The following is a 12,274-nucleotide window of genomic DNA, read 5'->3' as shown; positions in this document are numbered from 1 at the left end:
CATTATCACGCGAAATCTGTAATACTGTAGCACATAGACTGTAAACGACAATTTCCGAGTCACGTTATCTGTCTGGACGAGAAAAGTCAATAGTGCATCTTAATACGAAGTGGAGAAGTGTGCTAAGTTAGATGAGATCTACCTCAGTGCTGAGTACAACACATTCTCTCTGTACCAGAAATCACATCTCATCCTCTCTTCAGGCTAAATTGATTCTGACATCTTTGGTTGGTGAATTCATTTGAGTTCACTTCAAACACATGTAGCAGGTTTCGACCAATGAAGTGCGAGTTTAGGTGACCGAAGAAACTTGTGTGACCAATCACAGTGTTGGTTCTAAGAGTGCACCTCGAGGTCACACGATAACACGACGCGTTGTGTCTATTTGCATAGGAATAACATGTGCCTGAAGATATGTTCTGGCTGATTTCATTGGATGACCTAGTTAGGACTGGCCTGTAATTTAGTCGAATTAATTGCATTGTTCATTTCAGTCAAGGGTCCTGTACTGCGGCACAGTAAACGAAAGCCGTGGAGAATGTGAACGCTACGATGGCTGATAAGGGCCACGGTACGGCTTTTTGTTTCCAGACAACTACATATATACATAGCCTCGGCACTTACCTTCAATTTCGCAAGGCGTTCTTAGCCAGAATAGCTTAGATAACATGTGTAGGCATGCTGAGTGTATATCGCATAATGTCCTCTATCACAGGGGCTAGCGTACTAGCACAGCACAAGGATCCAGGAGACTCTTAATGTGAGCTCAGCCCAGACTTGCTGGGAAGGTTTGACGGCAATCTCCGGATGGCCGTGGTTTTCACCCGATCTCTGCACGGTTTCCCCCACCATAATGCTGACCGCCGTCGTATAAGTGAAATATTCCTGAGTACGGCGTAAAACGCCAATCAAATAAATAAATCAAATATATCGCGCATTGCCTTCTATCACAGATGGAGGCCACCGTGGCCTACGGGGTAGCGTGCTGGCGCAGCACTATGACCCAGGAGCCTCTCACTAATGTGATTCCTGAGTGTTCAGCTCAGTTCATTTCAGGCTGCGAAAAAGTTGGGTAATTTATTGTTCAACACATTCCAGCTAAAATAACGGAATTGGTTTTGATTTTCTCGCTGTCGACTCCTCCTACCATATCACGTACATATAACATCATCTAACCAACTATGGTTCGAAATGATGGCAATATTGTGTGGGTTTATATCAAGGCTGTTATTTATGAGCACTTTTGTTCGTTTTGTTTGTTTTCAACGTTTGGGTATGGTGTAAAACAGAAGTAATATAATCCGACGGCTAAAAGAAACTTTACGACTCCGTGAGTTAAATTTAACCAGCCCTTTCAGCAAATTAATACCAAATTATTGTTGGAAAATACTGCAAGAAGCATATTCCCATGTTCGACAAGCGTCATATACGCCCACACGAATTTGTTTTGACAAAACGAAGAAAGTTGAAAAATCACGTGCCAGTGGGAGGCCGCAACTGCACATGTAATAAGTGTATAAAAACGTTACACACAGTGTGCTGGACTTGCACACTGACTAAAAACCACCAAAGTAATGCCTCGATTGACTCCAGAACAACGCGAGAGGGTCCTGGATATGGTATCCATGGGAGCCACTCCCACATTGCAAGGACCTTAGGCTGCTCTCGTGTAACTGTGTCAAACTTGATACAACGTTACAGACAGACAGGGCAGACATCGGACAGGCCAAGAACAGGCAGGCCTAGGGTAACTGCGCCTAGAGAAGACGGGAAGACCTGCTCACCTTACACCTGAGGAACCACTTCCTGACAATGACGTCATCGTCAAGCAATACCTCAGGTCCCCGGGTCAGTCGGCAGGCCAGGAGACTCATGGCTCACGGAATTAGGGCCTATCGACCATTCAGAGGGCAGTTGTTGACAGCCGGACATCGTCGCCAGATGCTGCGATTGGTGCGAATTGTATGCCATTTGCAGCGACGTGATTGGCAAGGTGTTGTTTTTACGGATGAAAGCCGCTTCTGCCTGTTCCGAACCGATGGCAGAGAACGAGTTTGCTGTCAAAGGGGCGAACAAACAGCTGCATCATGCGTCCAGAAAGTAGTACCGTGTGGTGGCGGCAGCGTGATAGTGTGGGGTGGGATTTGTGAAGAGGAACGGACACCACTGGTCACAATCTACGGGAACCTAACAATTCTACGTCCTGTTGTCCAGGCATTCCTTCAACAGCAGCCACGTGGTGTCCTGTACCAGCATGACAAGGCAGACCTCATACAGCTCGAGTTGTGCAGTATTTATTTATTTATTTATCTGATTGGTGTTTTACGCCGTGCTCAAGAATATTTCACTTATACGACGGCGGCCAGCATTATGGTGGGAGGAAACCGGGCAGAGCCCGGTGGAAACCCACGACCATCCGCAGGTTGTCAAGTTGTGCAGAACTCCCCAACGACGTCAACGTCTTACCAGATATGTCCCCAGTAGAACACTTTGGGATATAATGGGTCGTCGAGTAAGACAACGGCCACACCTTGCAGCCAACCGACAAGAACTGGCGTGTCGCTCTTCAAAATGAATGGCAACGAATACCACGTCATCTCATCAGACGACTGACTTTTTCTATGCGTCGGAGAGTTTTTGCATGCACTGAAGGGCTGGCCACACGCGATATTGATTGGTTCTGATATTGACTGATTTTAAAAGTAATCAACTTTTTGTATACTTTGCTCATTCTTAACCAAGATGGAATGGCTATTTTTCTACTCCTGCTCTGTTTGTTCACTTGTGAAATGATTTGAGGGCTGCTTTGTCTGTTCTTACTCAAGACTTTCAATACCTAAAGTCATTGGTCTTTTCAATATATTAAACTTTAGTCATCCTGTTTTTGCTTTGGTAAAATAAATTGATTTGAACTCTTTGTTAAGTTTCTTTTGGCCGTCAGTTTATGTACATATGTATGGTTATAGTTAGAATATAGACATGACAAATCAATTGTGTTTTTCAATAATTATGACGTTACCTGAGGCAATGAGTTCTTGTAGTCGCGTATGCAGTTTAACAGAACTAGAGATAAGTATTCCCACTGCATTTTATTTTTGCAGTTAGGCCTATATGGACTTCCAACATATCTAAGTGTAGAGCTTGTGGTGTTACGTGTCACTGACAAAAGGCAATTTTAGCAGCTGATTATGTCTCATTTTACAGATGGTTGAAAATAAGCGACGAGTTCAAAGAAACAGACAACAGCAGAGCATGCGCTGGCCTTCTGGCAACCAGTACCGTGCCAGGGCTCATATCTGTGGCTCATGCGCTTTTACACGATCAAAACAACATATTTTTCATTTACCTCCGCTTTAAAACAACGTCTTGTGGTAAACAGACTGACCACGAATTCCAGAGATATGTAATAGTAAAAATAGCACTGAAATGACAATATTACGAACGAGGACCCGATTTGCATGGCGGCTTACAACGACAAGGTCAGTACCAGAGAGGCGGGTAGATCCCAGCGCCGCATTGGAGGATGGATATACATGTATTGTGAGCATGGGCGGGAATGAAGCGTGGCGTATACACATTGGAAAAGTAATTAAGGGGCAGCAGTAGCCTCGGGGCAGGTGTTCCAGCTTCATTTACAGTTAGTGGCAATAACGGTCTCTAGGGTACGCAGGTAACCTGACCAGGTCTATGTCTGTGTCACTATATGTCCGGTTAAAAAGCGCATTGACCATATTACACGTACATAAATCACGGTAAGCACTGGACTAATGTGCCGGACCAGTAGAACAGTATCTGTACATATTATACTGAAATATCTCTATACATAAAATATAATATAAAAAGGTCTCTAGGCACGGAGAGCACAACCAGAGAAACGATCACATGTAACTGTACCCAGGGCCTCCGTGGTTCAGTCGGTTAGCGCGCTAGCGCAGCGTAACGACCCAGAAGTCTCTCACCAATGCGGTCGCTGTGAGTTCAAGTCCAGCTCATGCTGGCTTCCTCTCCGGCCGTACCTGACAAGGTCTGTCAGCAACGTGCGGATGTTCGTGGGTTTCCCCCGGGCTGTGCCCGGTTTCCTCCCACCATAATGCTGGCCGCCGTCGTATAAGTGAAACATTCTTGAGTACGGCGTACACCAATCAAATAAATAAATAAATAACTGTACCCATAGGTTACATTTAGGCCTACAAGTTGAGATAAATCAATAACAACAGAGTTTTGTTTTGTGCTTTCTTAACTGTTTAATTTTTTAAAATATTATACAAGATAAACGTATAACGTGGTACCATACTGCTACAGTAGGCGTAAATCAGTAGACCTATACTGTTGAAGTAAGCTTAATATGCGCGAATAGCTTATAAAACGAGTTGTAACTTCCTCCCTGGGCGTTAGGCATATTTCAGCATGGAGGGAATACTGCAACGACCGGTTGATCCGTATCAGTATAATGGCTCGGCTTACTTGCCTCCGGTAAGTCGTCTCAATGAAGCAGATAAAATCCGTCCTGCAACAAAGAGGCACATTACATGCACTCTAAGGATTCCTTCGTCGTCATATGACTGAAAAATCGTTAATACGACGTTAAACCCCAAGCGCTCACTCACTTAAACAGTCGACATCACAAAGCACGGTATCTTTGTCACACATTATCTAACAGACATCACATGGCACGGTATCTTAGTCACACAGTATCTCAGGTCGACATCACAAAGCACGATGAATCGTAACACTTAGCAATCCGGATATGAAAGTTTGGTTCTTCTTAGGTCACCTAAGAATCAACCTCACAAAGTTTCTTTGCAGACAAAAATCACCCAAGAATCAACAATACAAAGCTCGCCTCTTCAATGTCAAAATCACCCCGTATGTGACTGCTACTTGCAGCCATTTCGGATCGTCACATGACCAAATCAATGACTGACTAGAAAACTAAGGTAATCAGCGGCTGCTTTTATGTTAGGTAGCACCGGGGGGGGGGGGGGGGGGGGTATTTGTATATTCATGACTATAACGGTCAGGGCTTCCTTTACAGTCAACACACATGCATGACTTTGCTTTTGATATTGCTAACTGTTCATTCAGGAAGAACAATACCTGTGGGCGTCTTGCTTATGGCGTAGGTACTTGATATATTAGGCATATTCCTTACTTAGATATATTCTAATTACTGTTGCGTACAATGGAGCATACAAATCTACCTGCGAGGAATATACGTAAGGCTTTATCATTACTTCCCGTCTATGGGCACATTGCACGGACCCTTTAGCTCTGTATGTTTTGTATATTTTATCTATAATTCTGCTAAAAACGGGTTTGCTTACAGCTATGACGGTGTGCAAGCAAGGAGCAGTTTTCCACATCATCGTTGTGGTTATACAGAGCGGTCATATCATTGTATAGCATTACTTGTACTTGTTACTTGTGTATACTTGTATGGTGATATTGCATCTCTACATTTTAGCTGTAACTTTACAGACTGTTGGTGTATACTTGTACAGTGATATTGCACATCTACAGCACATTAGCTGTCAAAATGACATGACATGATATTGTGCTTTACAGCATGTTGCTTGGGTAAATACGGAAATACCCGTAAATTTACAGTCAGAAACAGGTCTTTTTTATCAGTTAAAAATCGCTTTATGTATATTGCGCACAACTTTCAAAAACGTCCCTGTATTATCAGCGTTTTGCGAGACAAATTACGTCAGTAAATAAACTACATCTGCTTGTCAGTACATAAACTACATCTGTTTGTCAGTATATAACCTAGATCTGTTTGTTAGTATATAAACTACATCTGTTTGTCAGTGCATAAACTACATCTGTTTGTCAGCACATAAACTACATGTGTTTGTCAGCACATAAACTACACCTGTTTGTCAGTACATAAACTAGATCTGTTTGTCGGTATATAAACTACATCTGCTCGTCAGTACATAAACTACATCTGTTTGTCAGCACATAAACTACATCTGTTTGTCAGTACATAAACTACATCTGTTTGTCAGTACATAAACTACATCTGCTTGTCAGCACATAAACTACATGTGTTTGTCAGCACATAAACTACATCTGTTTGTCAGCACATAAACTACATGTGTTTGTCAGTACATAAACTACATCTGTTTGTCAGCACATAAACTACATCTGTTTGTCAGTACATAAAATACATCTGTTTCCGTGTGCCAGAAGAAAATCAATGGGGACTTTGGACAAAAACGAGTACACACAAAAAAATAATCTGGTAATTTAACATAAATTATGTTGTCTGAGTGATTCTAGAATATATTCTGATATTGCAAAAGATTATTCTGTTAAATTTAGCACAACTATTCTATTAGTTCTACACAAAATTTGCCGTACGACTAACAGGATATTATGTTATGTCAGTATTATGCTATAACAACAGAATACATCCCGCCTCACTTGTACAACAGATTAATTTTTTTGATTGTAGGTCTGCGTTAGTGGGACAGTGTGGGATCGATGATGGTTATGGGCTTTCCCTCATCGGAAACCACTCCCCTAAGATATATGGGGGCTATCAAGCGTGATCAATGAGTAAAACGATTTGTAAATCCGCATTACCTGATTTGACAACGCCTATACAGATAATCTTCCATCAGAACGGAACAAAGAGGAGTAACCGTGCTAAATAACATAAGAGATACAGTCATCCGTGTTATAATAAAAGGCTACAGAATAGAGAGTAAGACCAGAGCAGCAACGACAGTGTGATAGACGTACAGCACGGACAGTAAAACTAGAGCAGCGACAACAGTGTGATAGATGTACAGCACGGAGAGTAAAACCAGAGCAGGGACGACAGTGTGATAGATGTACAGCACGGAGAGTAAAACCAGAGCAGCGACGACAGTGTGGTAGACGTACAGCACGGAGAGTAAAACCAGAGCAGCGACGACAGTGAGATAGACGTACAACCAGAGTAAAACCAGAACAGTGTTGACAGTGTGATAGACGTACAGCACAGAGCGTAAAACCAAAGCAGCGATGACAGTGTGATAGGGGTCTACTTGCCACATGGTCTCAGGTAACCAGTGAAATATGGCCTCTTGTCAGTTTACGAAGTCAGTTGATATTGGTGGATAAAACCGGGATACCCAATGAAAATCGACAAATTTAAATTTGGCGAACTTTACCACTAGGGCACATATTGATGGAAGACGGACGTTAGATTGCGCAAACTGCCATACGAACCTTGACGACTGCTTACTTTCACCAAGGCTACTCAAAGCAGTAAATCTACAAATTTCCTGTCCAAAGCCGGATTTGAACCCGCGCCTCGTGTATCCAAGTGCTTGAAAGGCAAGCATCTGTATCCACTAGACCACGATTCGCTATCAAAACTGTGAATAATTTAGCAGGGAGATGTGTTTCGTTCTTAAACTGAGCGATAAGAAAATTCTTAAGTATGGCGTTTAACAATTCTGTGCCTGTCCAACTGTCAGTTGATCCATCAATTAATCCATTCATATAATCACTCGCCTCACGTGGAACTCTTCCACGCCCACCCCATTGTGCCGCGTGGGCTAAATCTCTGAGTTCTCCAATTTCCGTCCGCCGCGCACTAGGGCTCGTACATCGCATCTGTGGGCGTGCAGTTGGCCAGTATTCAATATTACATTTATATATTATTATACATTTATAATATTACACACATTTCAGAACACGGCAAAAACCAATACAGTTTGAACCCCGTTCCTTTATATCAACCAGAAATATACCGGCTACTCTCAACAAAACAATCTGTAAATTTCACCAGAAAGTCTATTGTCTGAGTGATGCTAGAATGCGTTCTGTTATTGCCCTATGTGAACCAAGCCGATCTTTCGATAATAAATCGGACACTCCCTCTGGTTGATCACACGACCTGAGACACTGCCTCATGTAAATTGCTCTCCACATCATCAGTATATGCCACAGGCTTGTCTGTCACGTCGGTGGCGAAACTGAACGTTAACCATCGCTAGGGGGGATAATACAAGCTAGGGACTTTCCCACTGCAGTGTTTGGATTTTGTCCACCGGAAGAAGTTTGTGGTTATGTTGTACGTTGATCGGAACGTTTAGGATAGCCGTGTTTAGAAGAAGCTCCAATTGAAGATACTGGGGAAATGCTTTGTTTCAATTTAAATCTGAATTTATTTATTTATTTATTGATTGATTGATTGATTGATTGATTTATTTCACTCAAACAGGCCTGCGGGCCACATGGACAATTTAAATGACACATGATTTACCAAATCAAGTGTGTTCCTCCAGGTTGCTGTGACAGTATTGACTTTCCACGATGAAATCCAACTGGTTTCTGGACAAAAATAAATGCTATACATACACAAGTCATCTAATATCCAATATCCCGTTTGGCCAATCAACACGGCTGAATTTTACCAGAAAAAATTCAAGTGTAATGAATACGTGGATGCAATTCTCGAAAAGGAAAAGAGAAAAAACTTGGCATGTAGATGCGTGGGCTTATCAATATATTCCCATGCATATAAGAGCTATTTTCATTCCTACATTATGCAGAAATAATGTTATATACAACACCTAGGCCTGGATATTAATTATGCCTAGATGAAAGCTGGCATGGCTATTAAGACTACAGACATTATACACCGGCGCCAAACATGGTAAATTCGCTCGGATCACACAAAAGCCATGAATGATGTTATGCAAGCCATCGTTCACGCGAGACGCCATGCACTCAGTGAGCTTTTCCAGATATATGATTAACAGGTGCTTAACGGGAAATAATAGAAAAAAAAAACAATGCACCCAGGCTTATGTGGACAAGGACTATGTGTAAATATTATTCTTAAATGACCAGTTGTTCTGGAGAAGTTTTAGTTGTAGAGATGAACAACATAATCCAATATGGCCCTCAAGCAAAGCATGCATGTGACACATATACAAAAGACAGTTGCACAGGAACAGAAAAAAAATAGGCAAAGCTAACAAATACAGCTATAAACTGCGAAAACGTTGCTTCCGCTGTGCAAATGTTTTTTTCCGGGGTGGGTTGGGGGGGGGGGGGGAGGAGAGAATTGATTTTCTCCGGCTAGTAAACCACAATGGAAACCTTTTCTCCACAATGGAAACCCTTTCTCCACAACGGAATCCTTTTCTCCACAATGGAAACCCTTTCTCATTCATTCTAAAAACTAATCTGTTAATTTTAACATAAAATTATGGTTTTGTAATCATGCTGGAGTATATTGGCCCGTATGCAAGCTTAAGCTTTATCTCGAATTAAATCGACCGTGTATAAAACAAGCTTAGAAATTAATACATGTATACCATATATCGATTTATCCAAACCAGATTTTAAACCACACAATATTTAATACCAAGGCGGGATAAGTCTAAATATGAGATAACCATTTACGCGCATATCACTGGAGGAGGACGGCGGGACTATATGGATGCCTTCGCTCACTCTCACTGGCCGGAGAGTGTAATTCGAGATCGCTCTAGCACATTGGAGCAACATTCTCAGTTTGATCAAAACAATGATACCCCATAGTTCCTCCTCGGTCGGTTCCACCCACCATAATGCTGGCCGCCGTCGTATAAGTGAAGTATTCTTGAGTACGGCGTAAGACACCAATCAAATAAATAAATAAATCCCCAGTCAGATGTTTCTCTTCTTTTTCAAGGGTACATGCTTTCTCTGCCTGCTTTTCTTGGCTTTCTTCCTCTACAAGATATCCCGTTTTGTGACACCTACCTCCAAATTATATATTCCAGCCATTTCATTACATTCTGTGACAGAAATCAACGTACGAATGCTCTTTTTTCTTGCGACAACTTTTCCATCTTTATGACTCTCAGTCAAATCCAGCTCACAATGCAATGTGGTCGCTGTGAGTTCAAGCCCAGTTCATGCAGCCCCTCCCCCCTCCTCCCCGCCGTCGTACGTGGGAAGGTCTGCCTGTAACTTGCTCCTCCGTGATACAAATGTTTTCTCTGCCGTCAAAGCCCAAAATGGTAGCTAGAGTCTTAGTCTGAGATATCTGTCATGCATCTTCAACTTGATAAAGACGTTTCCACCGCGGATAAAACTATTTACCCTACGGGGAATATATAAATTTGCCTTTATATGGCAGAGAAAACCTTTTTGCATGCACGGAGCAAGAATGAATACATGTACACCGAAGTAAAAGACATTACACACGGTAAAAATTAGTTCACCGAGGAGAAAAGTAAGCATAACGCGAAGAAAACCTTTACACCTTGAAGAAAACCTTTCCGCCTATAGGAGGAAGCTTTTCCACCGCGGAGAAAACTTTTGCACAGTCGAGAAAGCCTTTACACTGCAGAGAAAACTTTTCCACCGCACGGAGAAAACCTGTACACCGGGAAGATGTCTGTTCCATTAGATGTATATATATATATCGCGCGTGCACTACTGGTGGCAGCCTACGATAATCGGTGTACATGTAAGCCCACCAGCTGTTAATGTAAAGGGATCTGTTACATATGAGATATATTCAATATCTTAATACATCAATGGTTGGACTATTTAGAAGACAGGTAAAATATTAAGAAAATTCATCATCGTCTGTTAAGATGTGTCACTTCATTATAGGTGCAGAGGGAAAGTGTCCTCACTTGCATCGCAGTCAGGGGGAACCAGAGAAAGAGAGAAACCGAGTTAATTATACATCAGTGGGGCCTCCGTGGCTCAGTTGGTTAGCGCGCTAGCGCAGCGTAATGACCCAGGAGTCTCTCACCAATGCGGTCGCTGTGAGTTCAAGTCCAGCTCATGCTGGTTTCCTATCTGGCCGTATGTGGGAAGGTCTGCCAGCAACCTGCGGATGGTCGTGGGTTTTCCCCGGATTCTTCCTGGTTTCCTCCCACCATTATGCTGGCTGCCGTCGTATAAGTGAAATATTCTTGAACACGTCGTTAAACTCCAATCAGCTAAATAAATAAATAAATTATACATCAAGAAAGAGACACTTGGTTTCAGGAGGCCTATATGCTTGTAGGCCCAGTCCACAAATGAATATCTGACTTAGGCAAAATTCAAAATTTAAAATTCAATATTTAAGCTCCAAGAAGTTCAAATCGGGATACACTTTACTTAAAATAACACTTAACAAGTACCGTATTCAAAAGTTCAAAAGTTTAAAATTCCATTCCACGAAGCCATTTCAGACATGCAGGCATAAGTCAAATACAAAAACTCTTCACAACTTCCCAGTTTTTTGGGGCTGAACGTTTAAATTTAATTTCGACACGATTGTTTTAAGATAATTTACGGTAATTTTATGTGAATATAATTGTACCTTCTTGGATCTCAAAATTAAGCTTTTAAATCGTATTTCAAAATGTGGAATCGGCCTGTAGGACGTAGTCCCTACACCTGTCAGAAGCCTCTCACCGATGCGATCAGTGCATACATGCATGTGAGTTCAAGTCCAGCTCGAGCTTTTTTTTTTGAGGGGGTGGGGGGTGGGGCGGGGCGGTAAAGCTCTCCGGTCGCACGTGAGATGGTCTTCGGCAACCCGCGGAAGGTCGTGAGTTCTACCAGTTATAATGCCAGCCACTGTCGTATAAGTTAAATATTCTTGTGTACCGCTACGGCCTAAAACAGCATAGGGCCTACTGTTGCAGTGATGTGATAGCTGCTTTGAGCCAATCATCAGCACACTCTTTGATTTTTTTGATTTTTTTTTTTTTTTTTGGATTGGTGTTTTACGCCGTACTCAAGAATATTTCACTTATACGACGGCGGCCAGCATTATGGTGGGTGGAAACCGGGCAGAGTACACTCTTTGATCATGTGGCTGAAGTACTGAAGGTGAAAACAAAGCTAAGTAGCTTAAACCATGTGATAGGCACTGAAGTAGATTTTAGCATAAAAATGACAAATATGGCATTGGCGTAAGAAATTCGAATCTTTCTGGGCAAGTACTGTGTGTCTACTCTACCTTCAAATATGGCATATTTATTTATTTGTTTGATTGGTGTTTTACGCCGCACTCAAGAATATTTCACTTATACGACGGCGGTCAGCATTATGATGGGAGAGGGGGGGGGGGGAACTGGACAGAGCCCGGTTGAAACCCACGACCATCCGCAGGTTGCTGAGAGATCTAGCTTCTCGCATAGGGGCAGAGAGGGAGCCAGCATGAGCTGGTCTTGAGCTCACAGCGACCGCATTGGTGAGAGGCTTCTGGGTCATTACCCTGCGCTAGCGCGCTAACCAACTGAGCCCTTCAAATATGATAGTTTCATTG

Source organism: Liolophura sinensis, chromosome 3 (genome assembly GCF_032854445.1).
Source record: "Liolophura sinensis isolate JHLJ2023 chromosome 3, CUHK_Ljap_v2, whole genome shotgun sequence".
Taxonomy (NCBI): Eukaryota; Metazoa; Mollusca; class Polyplacophora; order Chitonida; family Chitonidae; genus Liolophura; species Liolophura sinensis.
Note: the sequence above shows the minus strand (reverse complement) of the source record.